Source organism: Heteronotia binoei, chromosome 3, assembly GCF_032191835.1.
Source record: "Heteronotia binoei isolate CCM8104 ecotype False Entrance Well chromosome 3, APGP_CSIRO_Hbin_v1, whole genome shotgun sequence".
NCBI lineage: Eukaryota > Metazoa > Chordata > Lepidosauria > Squamata > Gekkonidae > Heteronotia > Heteronotia binoei.
The window spans coordinates 5,711,144-5,734,269 of record NC_083225.1 but is presented as its reverse complement, the minus strand read 5'-3'; the positions used below and the strand labels follow the sequence as shown (position 1 = coordinate 5,734,269).

General features: G+C 45.2%; 1 non-coding gene and 1 pseudogene across 1 annotated transcript; both read left to right on the top strand.

Moving 5' to 3' along the window:
• Positions 1-7,584: 7,584 nt before the first annotated feature.
• LOC132568877 (small ribosomal subunit protein eS26-like) lies at positions 7,585-22,439 on the top strand (annotated as a pseudogene).
• TRNAS-GCU (transfer RNA serine (anticodon GCU)) lies at positions 20,843-20,909 on the top strand. The gene has a single exon. It is a non-coding gene; the product is annotated as a tRNA-Ser (tRNA).
• Positions 22,440-23,126: the final 687 nt, after the last annotated feature.

Genomic DNA, 23,126 nt, shown 5'->3' with positions numbered 1-23,126 from the left:
AAAAAAGGAAGTACTTCTTCATTCAAAAGAGTAATTAACACATGGAATTCACTCCTGCAAGAAATGGGGGCAGCTACAGACCACCTCACCTGACTCCTGAGAAACCTGTATAAGGGTCAAGAAGCAACTGTCAGAACAGGATATGGAACAACTGATTGATTTAGAATAGGAAAAGGAGTTCGACAAGGATGTTATATTGTCACCCTGCTTATTTAATTTATATATAGAGTACATCATGCAGAATGCTGGACTGCATGAAGCAGAAGCCGGAATAAAATTGCCTGGAAAAACATCAACAACCTCAGATATGCAGATAACACTACTCTAATAGCAGAAAGTGAGGAGGATCTAAAGAACCTCTTGTTGAGGGTGGAAGAGAAGAGCACAAAAGTAGGCTTGAAACTCAACATAAAAAAACCTAAGATCATGTCATCTGGCCTCATCACTCCTTGGCAAATAGAAGGGGAAGACATGAAGTGATGACAGAATTCACATTTCTGAGATCCGAGATCACTACAGATGGTGACTGTAACCATTAAATTAAAAGATGTTTTCTCCTTGGGAGGACAGCTATGGTGAGCCTAGGCAGTATAATAAAAGGTAGAGACATCACCCTGCCAATAAAAGTCTGTATAGCCAAAGCAATATTATTCCCAGAAATAATGTATGGCTGTGAGAGCTAGACCATAACGAAGGCCAAGCACAGAAGAGTAGATGCTTTCGACCTGTGGTGTTGGAGAAGAATCTTGAGAGTCCCTTGGACTGCAAGAAGATCAAATCAGTCAGTCCTAAGGGAAATCAACCCTGACTGTTCCCTGGTGTCAAATCGGCAGATTCAATAATGAGTTGTTGTTGAAACAAAATAACTAGTTTATTGATACTGTTGTTCTCAACTAGGCTAGTATTGAAAGACTAAAGATCATACAGTAGAATGCAATCATATAAGATACACTTCAAGGGATTCTTTAGGGAGGGGGACTATGCAGAGCACATTCACACATTGATGTTACCATTTCGTTTTCAGGCCTGCTTTGGCCTTGAGCGTTGGCGGCTCCAGCCTCCCCCTGAGCTAGCCCTGAGAAGGCTCAGATAAAATGTTCACATATTCCCATTTCAAAGCATAACTACATAACAAAGGAAAGGAGGGGGAAAGGAGAGTTCAAGCTAGCAGCAATGGAATACAGGTTGGCTTTACCCAGGATGCCTTTCCCTCAAGCCAAAGTTAGGTACATACTTGACCATAGTTTTATACAGACTTGATATACTGCCCCCCCCCCAGGCCCCCTCCACCGTCTGCTGGGTCTGGTGGAATTTCTTAATCAAGTCCCTAGCTAATACATCCTTTTCTGCTACCCATTCATTTTCGCTGACAGGGAAATGTTTCCACTTCACCAGGTAGTATCGAACCCCTTTTTTGACATTAGAGTCCAGGATTTCTTGGACCTCATGGTGACTCTGATTTCCAATTAACACCGGTTGGGGGGCTGTTGTTCGAGGATGCCAAGTCCCGACGGTGCAGGCTGCAATGAAATACAGGGTGTATTTTACTGAGGGCTCTGGGCAGCTCTAGTTCTACAGTCACTGGGTTAATGACCCTCTTAATTTTGAATGGCCCCAGGAACTTGTAGGCTAGCTTCTTGGAAGGTTAGCTGAGAGGCAGGATTTTGTCGACAGGAACACCGAATCCCCCACTTTGAAGTCCCAGGCTGGGGCATGAAATTTATCATAGTACTTTTTATAAGTCTCTTTTGCTGCCTCCAAATTCTTCTGAATGGTCTTCCAACTCCCGCTCGGTCCCTGCCACCACTGCTCGAATGTGGAGGGCTCCCTGGTGCACTCCCCTCCTGATAATAAAGGCATTTGCTTGCCCTCGTAGCCGTGTACAGTGAAAAAAGGGGAGGCTTTGGTTGAACTGTGTACACTATTGTTGTAACCGTATTCTGCAAAGGGGAGGAGGTTGACCCAGTCGCACTGGTGGTGAATGATGAAGCACCTGAGGTACTGTTCTAGAACCCCGTTCACCCTCTCAGTCTGCCCGTCTGTCTGGGGTTGGTAGGCTGAGCTTAAGCCTTGTTCTATTCCCACCAGTTTGCAGAACTCCCACCAAAAGGTGGCAACGAACTGCGGCCCGCGGTCGCTAATGACCTTGTCGGGGAATGAGTGGAGTTTTACCACGTGGTCAAAAATTAGGGTGGCTAGCTTCTTCGCCATGGGTAGTTGGGTGCACGGGATGAAGTGGGCTTGCTTTGAGAACATATCGACCACCACCAGGATTACCATCTTCCCTCTCAAGGGGGGCAACTCTAGTATGAAATCCATGGACACCACCGACCAGGGGCGCTTCGCGGTCTCTAAGGGTTGGAGGAGTCTGGGCGGTTCCCCCCCTCTTTTTCGCCATGATGCAGATGGGGCAGCTGGCCACATATTCCGACACATCCTTCTTAAGGGACGGCCACCAAAATTGCCGGCTGACCAGGTGCAGGGTCTTTACATAGCCAAAGTGCCCTGCTAATTTGTTGGAGTGACAGAACTGCAATATTTCTCCTCTTAGGGATTTCGGGATGTACAGTTTCTCCCCCTGGTACCACAGTCCGTCTTTCCCCTTCTGCACTCCCTCCGGCCATTCTTCCCCTTCCCTCTCTGTTTTTATGGCCAGACTTTCCTTGCTAAATTCCTCTAGCTCCCTCTTTTTCTGCGATCGGGTGGTGGCCATGGCCGCCACTTGGGAAGGCGGGACTAGGGAATCTATTATCTCTTCCCTCTGGCTTTTGTGTTGGGGAAGTTGGGAGAGGGTGTCCGCTAGAAAATTCCTTGTCCCCGGGATGTGTCGTAGGGTGAAGTAGAATTTGGAAAAGAACCCCACCCACCAGACCTGTTTCGCGATCAACTTTCTCTTCCCAGTGAGGACTTCGAGATTCTTATGGTCTGTCCAAATCTCAAATGGTACTTTCGCCCCTTCTAGCCAGGACTGCCAGGTTTTCAAGGCAAACATAACAGCGAAAGCCTCCTTGTCCCACACCGACCAGTTCCTTTGCTCCCCTGAGAATTTCCAGGAGATGTAAGCACAGGGCCTTAGTTTCCCCTCCCCATTTCTCTGCATGAGAATGGCTCCTACGGCAACATCAGAGGCGTCGTATTGCACCACGAAGGCCCGCTGCTCGTCGGGGTGGCTAAGGACTGGTGAACAGGCGTTTCAGTTTATCGAAGGCCGCTTGGCACCAATCTAACCGGGCCCCTGGCCGTTTGGACTCTGGCCCTTTTCCCTTCGTCTTTAAGAGCTCTGTCAAGGGCAGGGCAATTTGGGCGAACCCAAGGAAGGATTGGAGCTGTCTACGTGTCCTCGGGGGGGGGGGGGGGGGCAGTCTAGCACTGCCACTGCCTGCACCTTGTCTGGGTCCATCGCCAACTCCCTTTTTGATACACGGAACCCCAAGTAGTCTAACTCCGTTTGATGGAATTCACATTTAGACAGCTTAGCGTACAGTTGGTGCTTCAGCAGGGTGCTGAGACCCTCCCTCACTAGTTTCACATGCGACTGTTCCCCCCCCCCCCCCGGTTTCTTGGCCTCGGCCTTTGCGGAAGTCGGCTGTTGCTGGCTCTTCCCCAACTGGTGTTGGTGCTGCATCGCCACTCGTTTCAGATTTGTCTCCACCTCCCCCGCTAACTGGATCCAGCCCACCAAGGTGTCAGGTCGGGCCTGGGTGAGAGCCCGATCCAGGATGCTGGCATTCAGGCCCCGGGTGAAGTGTTCGATCTTCATCAGCTTGCTCCACCCTCGGACCTTGGCCGCGTTCACCCGGAACTCGGCGGCGTACTCGCGAATGGATCAGGCCCCCTGTTGCATGTCACGGAGGGCTGCCAGGGTGCGAGTCTCCTGCAGCGGGTCCTCGTATTGGGTCAGCAGAATTTGGAGAAAGGTTTGCACATAGTCCAGCTCGCGGCTCATGGCTTTGCACAAACTCACTTAACACCTCTTGGCGGCCCCTTTCAGCTTCGAACCCAGGTAATCCACCCGGCTAAACTCATCAGGGAAAGTGTTCCCCCAATAGTACATGTAGCTGTTCACCTGGATGGCAAAGTAGTCCACCTCCTCGGGGTACCCGTTGAAGGTGGCCTCCAGCTCCCGTCCTCTCCCCCCATCCCTCGGGGCAGGTGGAATGGCAGGTGCGGGTCTTCTCACGGGTAGGGCGACCGGCGTGGCCGGGGCCGGCAGGGCCCGAGCCTGTGGAGCTGGCTGTGGTCTTCTGGCCCCCGGCACCCAGAGCGTGCAGGCGAGTTGGGCAGTCAGTGTGCGTACTTCATCCTTCAGCCCCTTGACCGCTCCATCGACCTCCTTGCGCACCATGGCTCAGAACATGCGGGCGTCTTCCTCGTGCATGTCCTTCGGCAGCGGGTTCCCCTCGCTCCCTCCAGCACACTCGGCGAATTCTGCCTCGTCCGGCACCTGGACGATGATAATGCTGTCCACCTCCCCCGGCTCAATGGTGCCCGGGTTGGTGGGCTCTGGTTCGGCCATCTGGACTCTTCTCATGTGATGGGTCATAATGGCCTCCCGGCAGATTGGGGCCTTATCCATGGTGGTGGTTGAGGTCCTCGGTTGATACTGCCGGGGGGTAATCACCAGCTGGAACTGCGGAGGGGACGTCGCTGCTCTCCTGGAGTCCAGGATGTGCCAGGGCGCCACGGGCTCTCCTTCGCTGGGAAACTCCCCGTTGCTTGGAATCTCTTTGGCCATCTGGTTACAAAGTTGCTGGGACGGTTAAGCTTCAAAAGGGAGTCTTTCAAAATGTCAAGTCAGCAGATTCAATAACTAGTTTATTGATACTGTTGTTCTCGACTAGGCTAGTATTGAAAGACTAAAGATCATACAGTAGAATGCAATCATATAAGGTACACTTCAAAAGGATTCTTTAGCCTCCCCCTGAGCTCGGCCTGAGAAGGCTCAGATAAACATTCACATATTCCCATTTCAAAGCATAAATACATAACAAAGGAAAGGAGGGGGGAAAGGAGAGTTCAATCTAGCAGCAATGGAATACAGGTTGGCTTTACCCAGGATGCCTTTCCCCAAGCCAAAGTTAGGTACATACTTGACCAGAGTTTTATACAGACTTGACACCTGGAAGGTCAGATGCTGAAGCTGAATCCTTTGGCCACCAAATGAGAAGGGAGCACTCCCTGGAGAAGACCCTGATGATGGGAAAGCCAGAAGGCAAAAGAAGAAGGGGATGGCAAAAGATGAGATGTCTGGACAGCATTATTGATGTAACTAACACAAATTTGAACAGACTTCAGAGGATGGTGGAAGACAGGAGGGCCTGGTGTGACTTGGTCCATGGGGTCACAAAAAGTTGGACTTGACTATGTGACTGAACAACAGGCATAGACAGCTTCAAGAGAGAGTTGGATAAACATCAGTGGTTATCAGCCACAAGGTATAGATGGCACAAAGTGTAAGCTGCAGTACTGCAATCCAAACTCTGCTCATGACCTGAGTTTGATCCTTGAGAAAGCTGGGTTCAAGGAGCCAGCTCAAGGTTGGTTCAGCCTTCCATTCTTCTGAGGTTGGTAAAATAAATCCCCAGCTTGTTGGGGGTCAAGTGTAGATGACTGGGGAAGGCAATGGCAAACCAACCCGTAAAAAAGATAATGTTGTTATATGACCACCCCATGGATCAGTAATGACTCGGTGCTTACACAGGAGACTTACATTTACTTTTTAAAAACGAATAACTCCTCCCCATTTCAGTAATATTCAGTATTCTCAATTGTGTTCGCTATTGAACATAGGAACTGGGAAGGGAATTTTCCTGTTCACAAATATCCTGGGAAGTTTATCTTGACTTTAAGAAGTAAGTTATGGGGTACCTGGAGAAGGGACATTATGTCAAGTGGGGTACATTGATTCCTTTTCTTACACAAACTGCTTTGATAATGAAAACCGGGAGTAGGATGTATATCTTATGCTTGGCTGTTTTGAGTCTGATGTGTTCTTACATGCAGGGCTTTTTTGTAGCAGGAACTCCTTTGCATATTAGGCTACACCCCCTGATGTAGCCAATCCTTCAAGAGCTTACAGTAGGCTTTCTACTAAGGAGGATTGTAAGCTCTTGAAGGATTGGCTACATAAAAGGGATGTGGCCTAATATGCAAAGGAGTCCCTACAACAAAAAAGCCCTGCTTACATGCCTATGCTGTAAAATGACAAATAAATTGTATTTAAAAAACAAAAACATGAGTTACAACCCGATGCTGGGGCTCCTTTGGGTATTTTATACCCAGAAGATATAGATGGAGGGAGAAATAATATTCATCTCAAAAGTAGGATTGGATCAGAGCTGAAAGATTTAAAGTTTAATTGTTGGTCAGGTGGATAATGGCTAGGATCAAAAATATTTCTCAAGGAAATTGACATGGGAAAAGTATGTGTAAGACTCGAGTTCTATAGAAACAAGCCAACAACTTTTTAAAATATTATTTCTAAACTATGCCTGTTAATACAATTATCCACCAGATGTCAGTATATGCTTGCAAAAATATCCATTAGCCACAGCGCCAGTGTGAAGACTGAAGCATTCTGCATTTTCTAGGTAAGAGTTTTTGTCTTGGAAATGGCACCAAAAGATTTCTCTTTTTTTTTTGGGGGGGGGGGGGGAAGCAGCTATATCTGCCAGTGAACTAAACGTATTCAAGTGGGCAGCCATGTTGGTCTAAAGCAGCAGGACAAAGTTTGTGTCCAGTGGTGCCTTTAAGACCAACAAAGTTTTATTCATGAACTTTCGTGTGCAGGCACACTTTCTAAGATACAATATCTGAACATAAAAACATAAGAGAAGCCATGCTGGATCAGGCCAATGGCCCATCCAACACTCTGTCGCACAGTGGCCCAGAAACCCAAGTGCCATCAGGAGGTCCATCAGTGGAGCCAGATCCATCAGTGAAGCCCTCCCACTATTGTCCCCCCAAGCACCCAGAATACAGAGCATCACTGCCCCACACAGAGAGTTCCATCAATACCCTGTGGCTAATAGACACTGATGGACCTCTACTCCATATGCTTATCCAATCCAAATGAAGTGTAAGTGCACATGAAAGCTCATACCTTGACTAATTCAGATATGTATGAAGAGTACTTCCACTAAAGAATGAACCAAGGTGGGAGTTAGCAAGCAAGGCAAAGTTAGACTTGCATCATGAGTCTTGGAAGATTGGAGATCTCTGTCAATCCTCTTGAGATGTTGCTCTGTGTGGTGAATTGCTGGTCACACATCTGCACTTTCCCCCATCAACCAGCAAACTCTCAAGCTCCCAGGGCTTGTCCAGCTTTCTACAAGTTGCTGAGGCCTGATTGCAAGCAAGCACTACCACCTGTCCTTGGGATGGCTTCCCACAGGTAGGCTGTTTATTGCCTTCAGCATTATCTCTTAACTATAGCCTGCCAGCATTGGGGCTAATTGGTTGGGAATTGTTAAGTCCAGGTCAGGATGAAAGGTGATGAATAGAAGGCATCCATGGTGCTCTGTGAATATTCACTATCTCCAAGCAATACAATGGTCTTCTGTGTGTAAACATTGTAGAGTAGGTATGACAGCTGACAATTTGGCTCGAGAGGTTGTTGATTTTAAGCAACTGTTGCCTGAAGGAAAGGTGAGATGAATTGTGGGGCTCTTTCTGCCTCTCTTTTATGAAAGGAGACACCAGGAAATGTTTCTTGGGTAGATCTTCAATTTCAGCTTTCACTCTATCATTTCCTAGACTTGAATAGTTCTTAAGAGTTGATCACCTCTCCAGATTATAACAATCATGGAATAGTCTGCTTCTATGATGATGATGATGATGATAAAATTACTCTTCCATCAACCTATCATTTCTGAAGAGCTGTAGGATGAGCCACAACAACTGAAATGAATTTGTCTATGGCAAGAGTTACTTGAACAGATGAAGCTGCCTTATACTGAATCAGACCCTCGGCCCATCAAAGTCAGTACCATCTACTCAGACTGGCAGCAGTTATTCAGGGTCTCAGGTTGACGTCTTTTGCATCATACTGCCTATCTTCAGGACTGCCTTTTCCCATACGTACCCTGGAGAGCACTATGTTTGGGGTCCCAAAATCTTCTTAAGATTGCTGGACTGATAGAAGCTCAATTATCCATCACCATAGCCAGACTGTTCTCGGTAACTGTCCCCACTCTATGGAATGCCCTCCCCGATAACATCAGGGCCCTGCAGGACCTGCCACAGTTCCGCAAGGCCTGTAAGACCAAATTGTTCAAACTTGCTTTCAATGGTTAAGGGGAGGTGGCTGCTATTCCACAGCACCAGCAATCTCGCAGAACTGAAAGAACTGAAACCAAAAACATTGGCATAATCAGAATATCAGCGTACATCATGATTGCAAAATGTATGAGAATGATTTTATTGTATATCCGATTTTAAAATTTTATGTTTGTTTTAACTGCTGTGAGCTGCCCTGCATCTGTTACGGGAGGGTGGGATATAAATTTGATAAATAAATAAAATAAATCACCTCCTACTTGGTCCTTTTAATTGGAGATGCCATAGATTGAACCTGGGGCCTTCTGCATGCCAGGCAGATGCTCTACCATTGAGGCATAACCCCTCCCCCTTTTTAGATCTCTCAGAAGCCACATCATCCCAGCAGGGGGCGACGCAGTGGACAAGCCTTCAAGAAGGATATCTGTTTCTCTACTCTGAACGGATACAGCGATCTATAGTCTCTATTTTTCCACTGCCACTTGGGCATAACCTTTCTGGACATGGTTGCTTTACATAATGCCCACCAGTAGCCGCTAAGGGTAGTAGTAGAAGAAGATGACCATAGATTTATACCCTGCCCTTCTCTCCGAATCAGAGTCTCAGAGCGGCTCACAATCTCCTTTCTCTTCCTCCCCCACAACAGACATCCTGTGAGGTGGGTGGGGCTGAGAGAGCTCTCCCAGCAGCTGCCCTTTCAAGGACAACTCTTTCAACAGCTATGGCTGTCCCAAGGCCATTCCAGCAGGTGCAAGTGGAGGAGTGGAGAATCAAACCCGGTTCTCCCAGATAAGAGTCCGCACTCTTAAACACTACACCAAACTGGTTCTCTAGCAGATTTAGATGTCTCTTCTATATTTTGAAACAGTATTTTTTTTTCATATGACTCAGCAACTTTTGGGGAAGTGGGATTCTAACTTCAGCTGAAGAACAGGTGCTTCTGGACCTCAGAGAAGTACTTAAATAGTCTGCTTTGATTGTAGTTTGCTGGATCTCAGCGGCACAAGGCAACTGACTGGTGTTGGGCCCCAAGAAAAGGCTCATTAATAAATATTAAAGAGATGAAATGACAATTCTTAACATATTTGAATTACTCATTTGAAGATGGAGTTGCAATTGGTGTAACGGGGTAGAAAGGATGGAATTTGGTGTATTTTAGACTACGGCTGCAAGCAGGCCTCATTTTAGGCAGAGCTCTGAAACCTCTACATTTTATTGTGCTCTTTCTTTCTTAGCTCCCCTCCCAAATAGTTACTTCTGGGCTACATTTTTCAACCCCCCCGTGAGAATTTTGCTGAGCTCTAGATTTGGCAAACTTTAAATATTTCTCCCCTGCAAAAAAAAAAAAATGAAAATAACCCCAACATATAAAGTAGACAGATGGAAATCTTCATCATGCCACTGTGGCCACATTGGAGAAAGTAATTTACAAAGTATGATGGGAGTAAGGCTTTATTATGAAAATTATAATTCAAGAAGCATTTTAAGGTAGATGCCAAGCTGATATAAGAAGAAGAAGATAATGGATTTATATCCTGCCCTATACTCTGAATCTCAGAGTCTCAGAGGGGCTCACAATCTCCTATACCTCTCCCCTGCAACAGACACCCTGTGAGGCAGGTGGGGCTGAGAGAGCTCTCACAGCAGCTGCCCTTTCAAGGACAACTCCTACAAGAGCTATGGCTGACCCAAGGCCATTCCAGCAGCTGCAAGTGGAGGAGTGGGGAATCAAATCCGGTTCTCCCAGATAAGAGTCTGCGCACTTAACCACTACACCATACTGGCTCTCACACACCAAATTGGCTCTCACAGTCAGACTCAACTATGCGACTAAACAACAATAATTTAGTACACCTTCTAGTGATATCAGGGGTGCGTGGCATATGCAAATGAGTTGTGCTAATGACCTCTGGCACCTCTTTTTCTACAAAATGACCCCTGACTGCAAGCATTAATCTGCAGTTTAGTGAACTGAAGATTTGCAGAGGAGTCAATGGGTTCAGAAGTTTCTAACTCTGTTTAGGATTGCACTGTTAGGTGACTGATCAGCGGCACCAGTTTTGCTCCGTGTTACTAGATCATATTACATTTCTGTTCTTTTTTTTTCTTCTCCAGCCATAAACATGAGAAAAAGAATTAAAAGGCCATATGTATCCAAAACTGTCTTCATTTAAATGTTTGAAACACAAACAACCTCTAAGTCACTGTAACACAGTCCAGAGTTCCTTCTCTACCTAACAACACTAACATCAGTTACTGAAATTTCATCAGTAGGACTTATGAGTCCAGGTAATTGCTCTCAGGCCTTGGATTCAGCGGGAGCTCACAGGAGCACAGCTCCCAAACCTTTCTGAGAGTTCCACCTCCTCCTTCCCTCCTTGTCCATTGAATAGTAGGTGCAGCTGCATAAGAATCCCTGGATGAGCTCCACCACCTATTTTTCTATAAAACGACCCCTGCTTGCTCTTATTTTATTGTTAGTTGCCATCACTTACTGCAATAATGGATTTTAAAAGACAACATTGGCCTGCCCGTTCTAACCATTAACTTTCGTTTATTAAACTCCAATTTCTTGTGCTTCCTTCAGAATTGCAAAAAAGCAGAAACAGTAGCAGACTGATCACTGCAAATTGACTAAAAATAATAAACTATTAATTAAAGAACTGAAACAGATGACTGATCATTTCATCTGTTTTGAAATGTGTGCTTCCTGGACTTGCGAGAAGGCAAAAGATTATTGGAAGATGGTGCATGAACTATTACAAAGATTTTGAAGATACATATTCAATTTAAACCAAAACTGTTTTTGCTGAATACGTATCCTAATGACTATACAAAAGAGATAAGACACCTGATGGCACATATTAATACTGCAGCTAGGATTTGGTTTGCTCAGAAATGGAAGCTCCAAGAGCTACCTACGAAACAGGACTTGATTGGGAAAGTACTTGAAGCTGCAGAGATGGACTATTTATCTTTAATGCTTGCTAGGAAATCCAAAGAAGCAGCAAGAAAATACTGGGAGAAGTTATAAGTAATTGCTTTAATGTGAACTGTGGTGAATATTCTTCAAATTATCTGATTGGAATATAAACTAAATCGATAATTTAATGGGAATTTACAAAATAATTTTACATGATTTATGTGATAAGAAGTCAAATGTGTAATAATTATAATATGATGGAACTTTCTTGTATATGAATGATATAGTGATATGCAGAATGTACTCTATTTTTTCTGAATAGATGTATTACTGCTTTTCTATTCCCCCTTCCCCTTTCCCCTTTTTTGCTTGAAAAATAAATGAAAAAATTAAGATAGAAATGTATGCTTCCTTACATGGCGGTGATTTTGTTCAACTCTTCTAAGCCAGTTTGGTGTGAGAGCCAGTTTGGTGTAGTGGTTAAGTGGGCAGACTCTTATCTGGGAGAACCGGGTTTGATTCCCCACTCCTCCACTTGCACCTGCTGGAATGGCCTTGGGTCAGCCATTGCTCTGGCAGAGGTTGTCCTTGAAAGGGCAGCTGCTGTGAGAGCCCTCTCCAGCCCCACCCACCTCACAGGGTGTTTGTTGTGGGGGAGGAAGGGAAAGGAGATTGTGAGCCGCTCTGAGACTCTTCGGAGTGGAGGGCGGGATATAAATCCAATATCTTCATCTACCTCACAGGGTGTCTGTTGTGGGGGGGTGGAAGGTAAAGGAGATTGTGAGCCGCTCTGAGACTCTTTGGAGTGGAGGGCGGGATATAAATCCAATATCTTCATCTACCTCACAGGGTGTCTGTTGTGGGGGAGGAAGGGAAAGGAGATTGTGAGCCGCTCTGAGACTCTTCGGAGTGGAGGGCGGGATATAAATCCAATATCTTCTTCTTCTTCTTCTTCTAAACACATGGCTGCAGTCCTCCAATCCTAGGGTCTGATTTTGATGACAGAAGATTGCTTTCACCAGTGGAAAAGAGGAGATTCCTCCCCCGCCATGGCAGACCCCTCTCTTTCCTTTGTGCTGTTCATGAAAATTCTCTAACCCCACCAAGAAGGCACGTTTGGGTGGTTTAGTGAGCTGTGGCAGGGCAACAGGTGAGAAAATACATGTTCCATAAGATCTGCTCTGCTCGTAGATCTGGTAGCAAAGGGGGCAGTGATGGCACTAATTTGTTCCACACAATGACTCCAGAGTACACGGTGTACTCTGAATGTTTAGTTTTTTGAGATTCTCATCTCCAAACTCAGAGTTCATGTAGGCACTAACATAATAGTAATAAGCTCCCTTAATTTGCTTTAATGTCGCAGTGGCTCATATAAAAATCAATACAGTTGTCAAGGTAATAATCCTCCAGGAACAAAGAGTTCACTCCAGGTGAATTTTTTTTTTCCTCTACAGGATTAGCGATGCCAATAAAAATAAGGTTAAGATTTTCTTGCATGGCTAAGATATACGCATGGCACGTATCCCTCAACATTGTCTCACCCAAATTCACGATAGCAATTACAATAACAGATCATTTATATGAAGCTCCTCAAATAAATGAGAGCATTGTGGCACCTTCAAGAAGGTGTTGGTTTTTTCAGGACGCATGAACCAGAACCCAGTATTTTGGATGCAATTAGTGGATCCTAACTATCCTAACAGGAGGGACTGGTGTTACTTGATCCGTGGGGTCGCAAAGTGTCAGAATGGACAACAATAACAACTATGCTGTCGTTTCATTTTATTACCTGCTGATAGATCCAAGCGGGCAGCCGTGTTGGTCTGAAACAGTAGAACAAAGTAGGAGTCAAGTGCACCTTTAAGAACAACAAAGTTTTATTCAGAACGTAAGCTTCTGTGTGCTCCAAGCACACTTCATCAGACGAGGAATCAGGTACAATGAGCAGGTCTATATATACAGCTGGTAGGCAGTGGTTTAGAATGCAAAATGGTACAAATTTAAGATCCAATGACCGAATAGTAAAATTAGTAAATAGTAATTAGTAAAATTAGTAAATAGTAAAATTAACAAATTGAGCAAACCTTTGATCTGAGTGGCATGCTCATGCTCACACCCTGCTCACTGTACCTGATTCCTCGTCTGATGAAGTGTGCTTGGAGCACATGAAAGCTTACGTTCTGAATAAAACTTTGGTGGTCCTAAAGGTGAACTTGACTCCTACTTTGTTTTATTACCTGCTGTCATAGTATGACATGACTCCACAGGGTTTACAAGACACGAGACGTTCACAGGTGGGTTACCATTGCCTGGTCCTACATAGTGACTCTGGACTTCTTTTGTGGTCTCCTATCCAAGGAGATAGCTGACCCTGCTCAACTTCCATGATCTGATGAGATCAAGGCAGCCTGGGCCACCCAAATCAGGATATTTATTTCATGTAGGAGGGATTTAAACACAAACATACACACACACATAGAGTCAAAGGGCCACGAAAAACAGGACATGTGGTGAAATGGAGTTATATAAAATTGAAATCTAATCGTGTACAATACAGAGGCTATTCAATAGCTTTGCTAATACACCTAATGGGTTGGGAATCCCAGGTGTTGTTGTGGGAAAGCAGAAGAAGCCCCGGTGGGTTTGCATGTGATCTCAGTCAAAATCCAGAATGAAATTTTGCTATGAATCTATGGAGTGTCAGACCCAGAGTCAAGGAAAAGACAATTGAAGTTCAAGATCTTTATTTCAGCTTCATGGGCATACACACACATTGTTGGAACTGACCTCTCTGTCAGTTCCTCCAATTTATAAACCTTTGCCCTGACCGTTATAATTCAAGCCAAAGCACGCCAAGCAAAAGCGAGGGTTTTGTGCGGGGTTTTTGCAAAGCTCTCATCATTCCAGGTGCTCACTATCAGTTCATGGTTCGCATCTCCTCCAACTCTTTAGCCTTGGTTACCTAGCAACTAGCCCATTTTTTAGAACTGGGTGATTTACACTAGTCATTGATGTCATGCTTTTTAACACTTAATTAGATGCCATAAGAACTCACAGCTATTTTTATTTACAGTCAGGGCTTTTTTTGTAGTGGGAATTCCTTTGCATGTTAGGCCACACAGTCCTGTGGTATACTGAAACAAACTGTCTCTTTAAACTGAAAAGTTTTTTTAGACGATGCCTTGTACTTAATAAAGGAAAAAGAGATTTCCAATGTTCTGCTGGAAGTCACTGAAGATTTCAAATCAGTAGAAATAGACAGCAATTCCACAGGAAAAGATCACAGGAGAGGATGAGAGAACTTGCCAAATCTAGACCTTTGTGGCAGTTTCACAACCTTCGTCTGCTCTCTCTCTCGTGTACACAGTTCCTTTCATGGAGTCACGGTGTACAATATTTTTACATAGGTTCAACCATAATTATCAGGGCTTTTTTTGTAGAGGAGCTCCTTTCCATATTAGGCCTCACACCCCTGATGTAGCCAATCCTCCAAGAGCTTACAGGACTCTTAGTAGAGGGCCTACTATAAGATCCAGGATGATTGGCTACATTAGAGGGGTATGGCCTAATATGCAAAGGAGTTCCTACTACAAAAAAAGCCCTGCTTCTTATCATTCTGTGTGTTCTTTTCATGAAAATAAAATAAACTGAAATTTATTTTTCTTCCCAGAAGTGAACGCTGCACTGCAGCCCCCATGAAATATAACTTTCTTGGGGCATGAGAACATAACTTCACCTGTTCTCCTATCCCTGCCTCCCTAAATGGTTGCAGTGGGGAGGAAGTAATAAGTAGAACACAACATTTGAAAAATAAAGACCTAGGTAACATTCTGTAGACTCTGCTAGGCAGAGGAGGGAGAGGAATTATGGGAAAACTGCCTTTTCGATGGCTGCCAAAATGTTTAACATCACAGATAAAAAAATCCCTGAACTCACACAAGGTACTAAGCTGAGGAAAAGAAACAAAATCTTTTTAATTCATTGGCAACTTTTTCATTGCAACAAAAATCAATTATTAGAACCAAGGTATACAGTGTGTGTGTTGGGGGGGGGGGGGCTAATGGTGTCTTGTGGTGCCTTTACCCGGCAGGAAATTCCCCAAATGGCTTCGAAGCATATAAAAAACTAAGCTGAATTGTCAACACAGTATGATTGCCGAGCCACGAGGGACATACCACCTCAGAAACTGTTCCCAGCTTTCGAATGATTGAGGCAAAAATGGTCTGAAATGGCTTGTAACTGTAGGTCAACTCTCGGTTAGCGATGTTGGGCTTTTAGTGACCGCGGTGGGAAAACTTTCCAAGGAGAAATGGCTTCTGGATTGTTGAAACTGTTGACAAAGAGAGAAAATATGAGGAGAATGAATATGTGGGATTATGGGATTGTATAAAATGTGTGCTGTCTTTCCTGAGGAACAGTATCACCACTTGTGTTCTCCAGCATTTGGGATGAGCTGCAGATTTCTGACTCCAGTCCATATGCCCTCCATGATGGAGTCTGAGGTTCAAATTAGGTTCACCGGTTCTGGGTTTAGGAATACCTGCCTATTTGGGGAATGGAGCCTGGGGAATGTGGTTTTGAAGAGCGGAGGGCTCTCAGCAGGGTCTAATGCCATAGACTTCATCCTCCAAAGCTACCATTTTTTCTCCAGGGGAAGTGATCTCTGTAGTCTGGAGATCAGAAGTAATTCCTGGAGATCTCCAGCCACCACAGGAAAGTTCAAATAGAACCTATGCTAAGTGCTAATGAGCCTATCAGCAACATTAAGAAGAAGGAGATAATGGATTTATACCCTGCCCTTCACTCTGAATCTCAGAGTCTCATAGTGGCATACAGGGCTTTTTGGGTAGAAAAAGCCCATCAGGAACTCATTTGCATGTTAGACCACACCCCTGGCTTCACCTTCATTTCACAAAGAGCTTTTTTTAAAAGAAAAAGCCCAGCAGGGACTCATTTGCATATTAGGTCACAGCCCTGAAGCCAAGCCAGCTGGAACTGCATTCCTGCTCAAAAAAAGCCCTGGTGGCATACAATCTCCTTTACCTTCCTCTCCCACAACAGACACCCTGTGTGGTATGTGGGGCTGAGAGAGCTCTCCCAGAAGCTGCCCTTTCAAGGACAGCTCTGCGAGAGCTATGGCTGAGCCAAGGCTCTTCCAGCAGCTGCAAGTCGGGGAATGGGGAATCAAACCCAGTTCTCCCAGAAAAGAGTCCGCACACTTAACCACTGCACCAAACTGGCACCAAACATTAACACCCCCTACCCTATGCAGGCCAATGATGTGATCAGGGCAGAGCATTTTCTCAAACTGAAGTGTTTTCCTTGTCCAGTTCTGTAGGGCAAAATAGAGCCTGCTTCTATTCTGGCTTATAGAAAGAACTACTGGAAGTATGAATTTGGGGCGTGCATTGGGGGGGTAAGATGGAATAGCAACATTAGGCTTCATTGAAATGCTCCTGCCTTTATTTTTTAAACCTCTTTTTCTCCTCTTCAGCAGCAACAAAAGCCATCCCAAAGCCATTCCGTGCATGTTTCTTAAATAACCCTGGAACAGATTGCCGTCTGATGATTTGAATGGGAAGGAAATAAATAACTGGAACAGAAAATCATATAGGATATGTATAATTCATTAAAATGAATGAAATCATTTTTATTAAAGTTTACACATTAGTGGGTCATTATGGTGCAGATCTTCTACACGTGGAAAACTAATAGAACAGTGCATACACAAAGGGCTATTAACATCCAGGGCTATTTGATCATTCCTGAAAGAATAAATCTTGATTTTTGACAACTTAATAGCATTTTTTTAATATATATATATATATATATATATATATATATATATATATATATATATATATATATATATATATATATATATATATATATATATATATATATATCTCCCTGTATGGCTATAATATGTAAGGTAAATTCTTGTTGAATTGAACTGCACCCTCATGCCAAGAAATGCAGCTTTTCCCTAAATGAATCATAACCTTACCCCGAGCCTATTTACCTGGAAGTAAGAGTTAAACGGGATTTACTGACTGGCAGGAATTGCTAGAATTGCAGTGCATTTAGAGACACCGAAGGACTTAACACCAGTTAAATTTCTCTGACATTAATGGGAGCTATTTTGAGCAACTCTAGTCAGAAGCAAGTTCCATGTTTTTCAATCCTTACTCCCAGAAAAAGTGCTCAGAAGATTTCGATGTTTCCCAGTGAACCAAACATTTCACACTTTGCAAGTTATATAAAATTTCACAAAGCGTCCCAATCATGATTCTGTACCTTGCCTGCTTCGTGATGGGGATATGTCACTTAATTGTACCTTGCTTTTCATATCTGTCCAACCTCGGAGTCAAATATATCTTGTTGCAATACTATAAACTTTCACTTAATCTCACCTTTTACCCTACTTCTCTCACTTAATCTCACCTTTTACCCTCAGGGATGCAGGGCTTTTTTTTTGTAGCAGGAACTCCTTTGCATATTAGGCCACACACTCCTGATGTAGCCAATAGGGGGCTGGGGTGGGTTTTTTTGCCAATTTGCCCATATCTTACTTTAGTGAGAGGACTTTTAAAAGTGCAGTGTCCTTTTACTTTTCCTGATATGGATGGCTTGGATTTCTTGGGGTTAGGGTGAAGGGGTTTTTTTGGGGTGGAGGGGTTGATAAAGTTCCTGTATTGTTAAAAGATAAGTTTTTTACTGTTTTAAAAGGATTCTGTGTTTGATTTGTTGCTGCTGTGTTGTGCTGCTGTTGTTCCTTTTCTTTTCTGGTTCTGGTTCTTGGGGGGGGGGGGTGCTGTTTGGCCTAATTTTCATTATTTAAAAGTCCACTTTTTTAACTGTTGAGTTTGTATTGGCCTTCTGTTTGGATCTATTCTCTATTGCTGCAGGTTTTTCATCCTCCTGTCCTGTTGTCCCCCTTTTCCTTGTTCTAGTTTTAGGAAGGGGTGTTGTTGACTGATTTGACCTGAGGTTTCTTATTGGTGAAAAGCCCACTTTTTTAACAGTTGAGTTTCTTGGCCTTCTCCTGTTGTCCCTTTTCCTGGTTCTGGGTTTTGTTTTGTTTTTTTTTTTGTGGGGGAAGCTGGCACCTGGGTGAGAGACCCAGAGCCAGCATGCTTGTTGTGCTTGCCCAGCTCTCCCCTTGTTGTTTGGGGCAGGGCTGGAGTGCTGGCATCTGCAGATTGTGTGTTCTGTGGCAGGGAAGCTGGCACCTGGGTGAGAGACCCAGAGCCAGCATGCTTGTTGTACTTGGCCAGCTCTCCCCGTGTTGTTTGGGGCAGGGCTGGAGAGCTGGCATCTGGGTTTGCTGCAGCCAGGTCTGCACAGCAGACTTTGAGCAGATTGTGTTTTATGTGGCAGTGACGTTGGCAATTGGGTTTATATTGGTTCCAGGCCTGCAGGGTTCATAGAGTAGATAGAGGGATGTAGTGCAATTGGGTTCTATAGAGATTATCTGGTGTGAAGTTAGGTTTGGCTTTGGGTGCCCCAGGAATTGGACCCCCTGGTCCAATTTTTTTTTGGCCTTGTGGGTTTTGTGTGGGACAGTGCCCTGAAGCTGCACAGCAGTTTGGGGGGCTCTCCTCACAATCCCCTGCTCCCCAGAGCCACTTTTCCCACGACAATTACAGTAAGGAAGTGGCTCTAATTGGTTTTTTCTCACCATTGGAAGCAGTGTTCCTTTTGGGGTGCCCACGGATGGGTGCAGTCTTTTTGGGCCGAGGGGTTTCATGCTGGGGAGTCCCCTGAAGCTGCCCTGCAGTTTTGGGGCCTCTCCCTCAAACTCCCCTCTGGCCAGAGCCACTTTCCCCACAGCAATTATAGTGGAGGAAGTAGCTAATTGGGCTTTCCCCATCATTGTTGGCAATGGGCCTTTTGGGGAGCCCAAAGACAGGGACCCTTTGGCCCAATCTTTTTGGGACTTGGGGGTTTTGTAGGGGAGAGTCCCCTGTGGGTTCCCTGCAATTTTTGAGGCTCTCCCTCAAACCCCCTGCCCCCCAGTAGCCTCTAATTATGCCTTATGTTGCCATTGATTTCAATGGCCCAAAGGGTATAATGTTGGGATAGGGGCACCCTCTTTGGGTGCCCCTGGAATGGGACCCCCTGGCCCAATCTTTTTGGGACTTGGGGGGTTTGTAGGGGAGAGTCTCCTGTGGGTTCCCTGCAATTTTTGGGGCTCTCCCTCAAACCCCCTGCCCCCCAGTAGCCTCTAATTATGCCTTATGTTGCCATTGATTTCAATGGCCCAAAGGGTATAATGGTGGGATAGGGGCACCCTTTTTGGGTGCCCCTGGAATGGGACCCCCTGGCCCAAACTTTTTGGGACTTGGGGGGTTTGTAGGGGAGAGTCCCCTGCAGGTCCCCTGCAAATTTGGGGGCTCTCCCTCAAACTCCCTCTCTTCCAGGCGGCTTCAAATATACCCTATTTGCTATTGATTTCAATGGCCCATAGGGTATAATGGGGCCATATATTCGGAAATAGCCGCGCATCTACCATATATGCAGCTATTCCGACTATGGAATTCAGAAATATACGGGATTCCGTATTCCCCCCCCCCCCCGTACACTTCCGAATCCATGTAAATCCTTTTTTTTTTTTTTGCACATTCCTAGTAGCCAATCCTCCAAGAGTTTACAGGGCTCTTCATACAGGGCCTACTGTAAGCTCTTGGAGGATTGGCTACATCAGGGGTGTGTGGTCTAATATGCAAAGGAGCTCCTGCTACCAAAAAACCCTTGCAGGGATGGATCCTTTGGTTTGCCTCTTTCTTTCTGTGTGTGCATATATACATTGCCACCAAATCATAGCTGACTTGGTGGCAAAATTTTTCGGTCCTGGCCCCGACATGGCGGAATGCTGTGCTAGAAGACACCAGGGCACAGCAGGATCTTTTACAGTTTCACAGGGCCTGTAAAGCAGTGATGTTCCACAAGGCTTTTGCTTGAAGATAGCAACAGTTGCTGACCTGGCACCTGCCTCCTCGCCCCCTTTTTCCTAGGGATCCCCCCCTCCGAGATGCAGTGTGTCAATATCTGATTATCACCTTAAGATGATGCCAACGGGGGTTGTATTTTGTTTTTAGTCTAATTGATTTTATTGACTAAATGTCTGTATTCTTACCTATTACTCTACACTGCCCAGAGCCCAGTACTTCCTAGGATGGGGCGATTCATTAAATTGAAATGATGATGGTGGTGGTGGTGGTAGTGGTGGCGGCTTTTTTGTAGCAGGAATGCCTTTGCATATTTGGCCACACATCCAGGATGCAGCCAATCCTGTAAGAGCTTATGGTAGACCCTGTGAGAAGAGCCCTGTAAGCTCTTGGAGGATTGGTTCCATCAGGGGGGCGTAGCCTAATATGCAAAGGAGCTCCTGCTACAAAAAAAGCCCTGATGGTGGTGGTGGTGGTGGTGGTGATGATGATGATAGTTCTTCTTCCAAGCACTGACAACGTCCATCCCTGCTTAGCTTCCAAAAACTGAAGAGATCAGGCTAGCCTGGGCCACCCAGATCAGATCTGTATATGTGTCTGTGCATGTGTGTGCATAATATAATGTGTTTGTCTGCAACAGAAACGTGGTTATATTTGATCTATTTTAATCTATATTTTAATGGGGAGGGACGGTGGCTCAGTGGTAGAGCATCTGCTTGCTAAGCAGAAGGTCCCAGGTTCAATCCCTGGCATCTCCAAAAAAGGGTCCAGGCAAATAGGTGTGAAAAACCTCTGCTTGAGACCCTGCCAGTCTGAGAAGACAATACTGACTTTGATGGACCGAGGGTCTGATTCAGTATAAGGCAGCTTCATATGTTCATATGTTCAATCTTGCTTGGAATTATTACCATTTAAGTCCCATTTTTGATGGTATTCATAAGAGAAGCATGAAGCTGAAATTCTCATGCACACCTCACTGGCAGTCCCACTGAACTCAGAGGGGATTACTTCCAAGAAAGTGTGTACAGGATAAATATCTTGTTGAAGTCTCATGAACATACCCTTCTGCCAAGTTCTCCATTCATCTAGCAAGGTCAATCATGTCTGCTGGCCTGGACGTGGCTCTCCAGGGCCTCAGGTTGAAGTCTTTCCTGATAAGGGCAGAGGCGTAGAAGCTGGATGCTCTTTCCCCTTCGTGGCATCAAAATGGTTATGCCAAGAAGAGCAGGGGCCATGTCCAGCCTATCTGCCACACCAGTTGTGCTCACTGCATCCCCAAGGGAAAGGCCATTGAGAAGTTTGTCATTTGAAACATTGTCAAACCAGCTGCAGTCCATATGACTGCATATGAACCCCAGAGACCACTGAGGTCAGCCGGGAAAACCTTGTTGACTATTCCCAGACGGAGAGAGGTGAAGCTGCAAAGTACCCGTAACCGGGCCTTCTCCTCTATAGCCCCGAGCCTATGGAACCAACTTCCAGAGGAAATGCGGGCCCTTGAACAGTTCCGCAGGGCCTGCAAGACCTTCCTCTTCCGACTGGCTTTCGCTGATGAAAATGGAAATTGCTAAGGAAACCGCCATCATAAATATAAACAGCAGACATAGCATTAGCACTTTACTAATTTTAATTTAATTAATTTTTAAAACTTAAGCAGAATTTTAATTAAAATGTTTATAATGTTTAAGCGTAATTTTATCTATTTCTGTATAACTAAACCTGAATTATGTTGTTAGCCGCCCTGAGCCTGCTCTGGCGGGGAGGGCAGGATACAAATAAAATTTTGTTGTTGTTGTATATCTCTGAAGCAAGTGTCTTTGACGTGTATGTGCTGCCCAGTTCAGTGTAGCGGTTAAGTGTGCGGACTCTTATCTGGGAGAACAGGGTTTGATTCCCCACTCCTCATCTTATAGCTGCTGAAATGGCCTTGGGTCAGCCATAGCTCTGGCAGAGGTTGTCCTTGAAAGTGCAGCTGCAGTGAGAGCCCTCTCAGCCCCACGCACCTCACAGGGTGTCTGTTGTGGGGGGAGAAGATAAAGGAGATTGTAAGCCGCTCTGAATCTCTGATTCAGAGAGAAGGGCGGGGTATAAATCTGCAGTCTTCTTCTTCTATGTGAAGCTTCATTATTGTGTCAGCTGTGCCATCCACAGCAAAGCAGTGAGGAACCATCCCCATGAGGCCCGGAAAGACTGTACTCCTCCATCCCGGTTTAGGCCTGCAAATGCTGCACCGAGATCACCCTCCAAGCCTATATAAGGAATTTCCCTGAGTGATGTAAATTTTTAACATTGACTTTATAAATAACTTTATAGCCAAAGGAGGCCCGTCGGAAATCCACCAGGGACAGGGCCTTTTTGGTAATGGCTCCTTGCTCGTGGAACCAGCTGCCGGAAGAGGTGAGGGCCCTGCAGGGCCTTGGGCAGTTCCGCAGGGCCTGTAAGACAGCCCTCTTCTGGCTGGCTTACAACTAACTGACAGTGGAAACTTTATGGAAGGTTATAATGTAGCATTTTGGCAGATGGTTTGTTCTATATGTTTTCTATTTTCCTGTTTTAAATTGTTGCAAATTGATGTATTTTAAAAACCAAACTCAATGTTAGATTTTATATGTTGTGAGCCGCCCTGTGCGGCTTCGGTGGGAAGGGCGGGATAAAAATTGAAATAAACTGAAACTGAATTACCAGCTACTGATTCCTTTCAAAGGCGATGCTCTGCGAGTGAACTATGACCCCTCCCCCAAAGTCTTAGCACTCTATTTCCACGCCTATACAACCCCTGCTTCTGCTCCAGTTATTGCAAGGATCAAAAAGGTTCCTACCTTTTGCCAAAACTTCCACGAGGTTGTCCTATCATTCTAGTTGTGGGGATGGACCACAGGCAGGGGTTTTTTTTAGCAGGAATGCAGAGGAACGCAGTTCCGACTGGCTTGAAATCAGGGGGTGTGGCCTAATATGCAAATGCGTCCCTGCTGGGC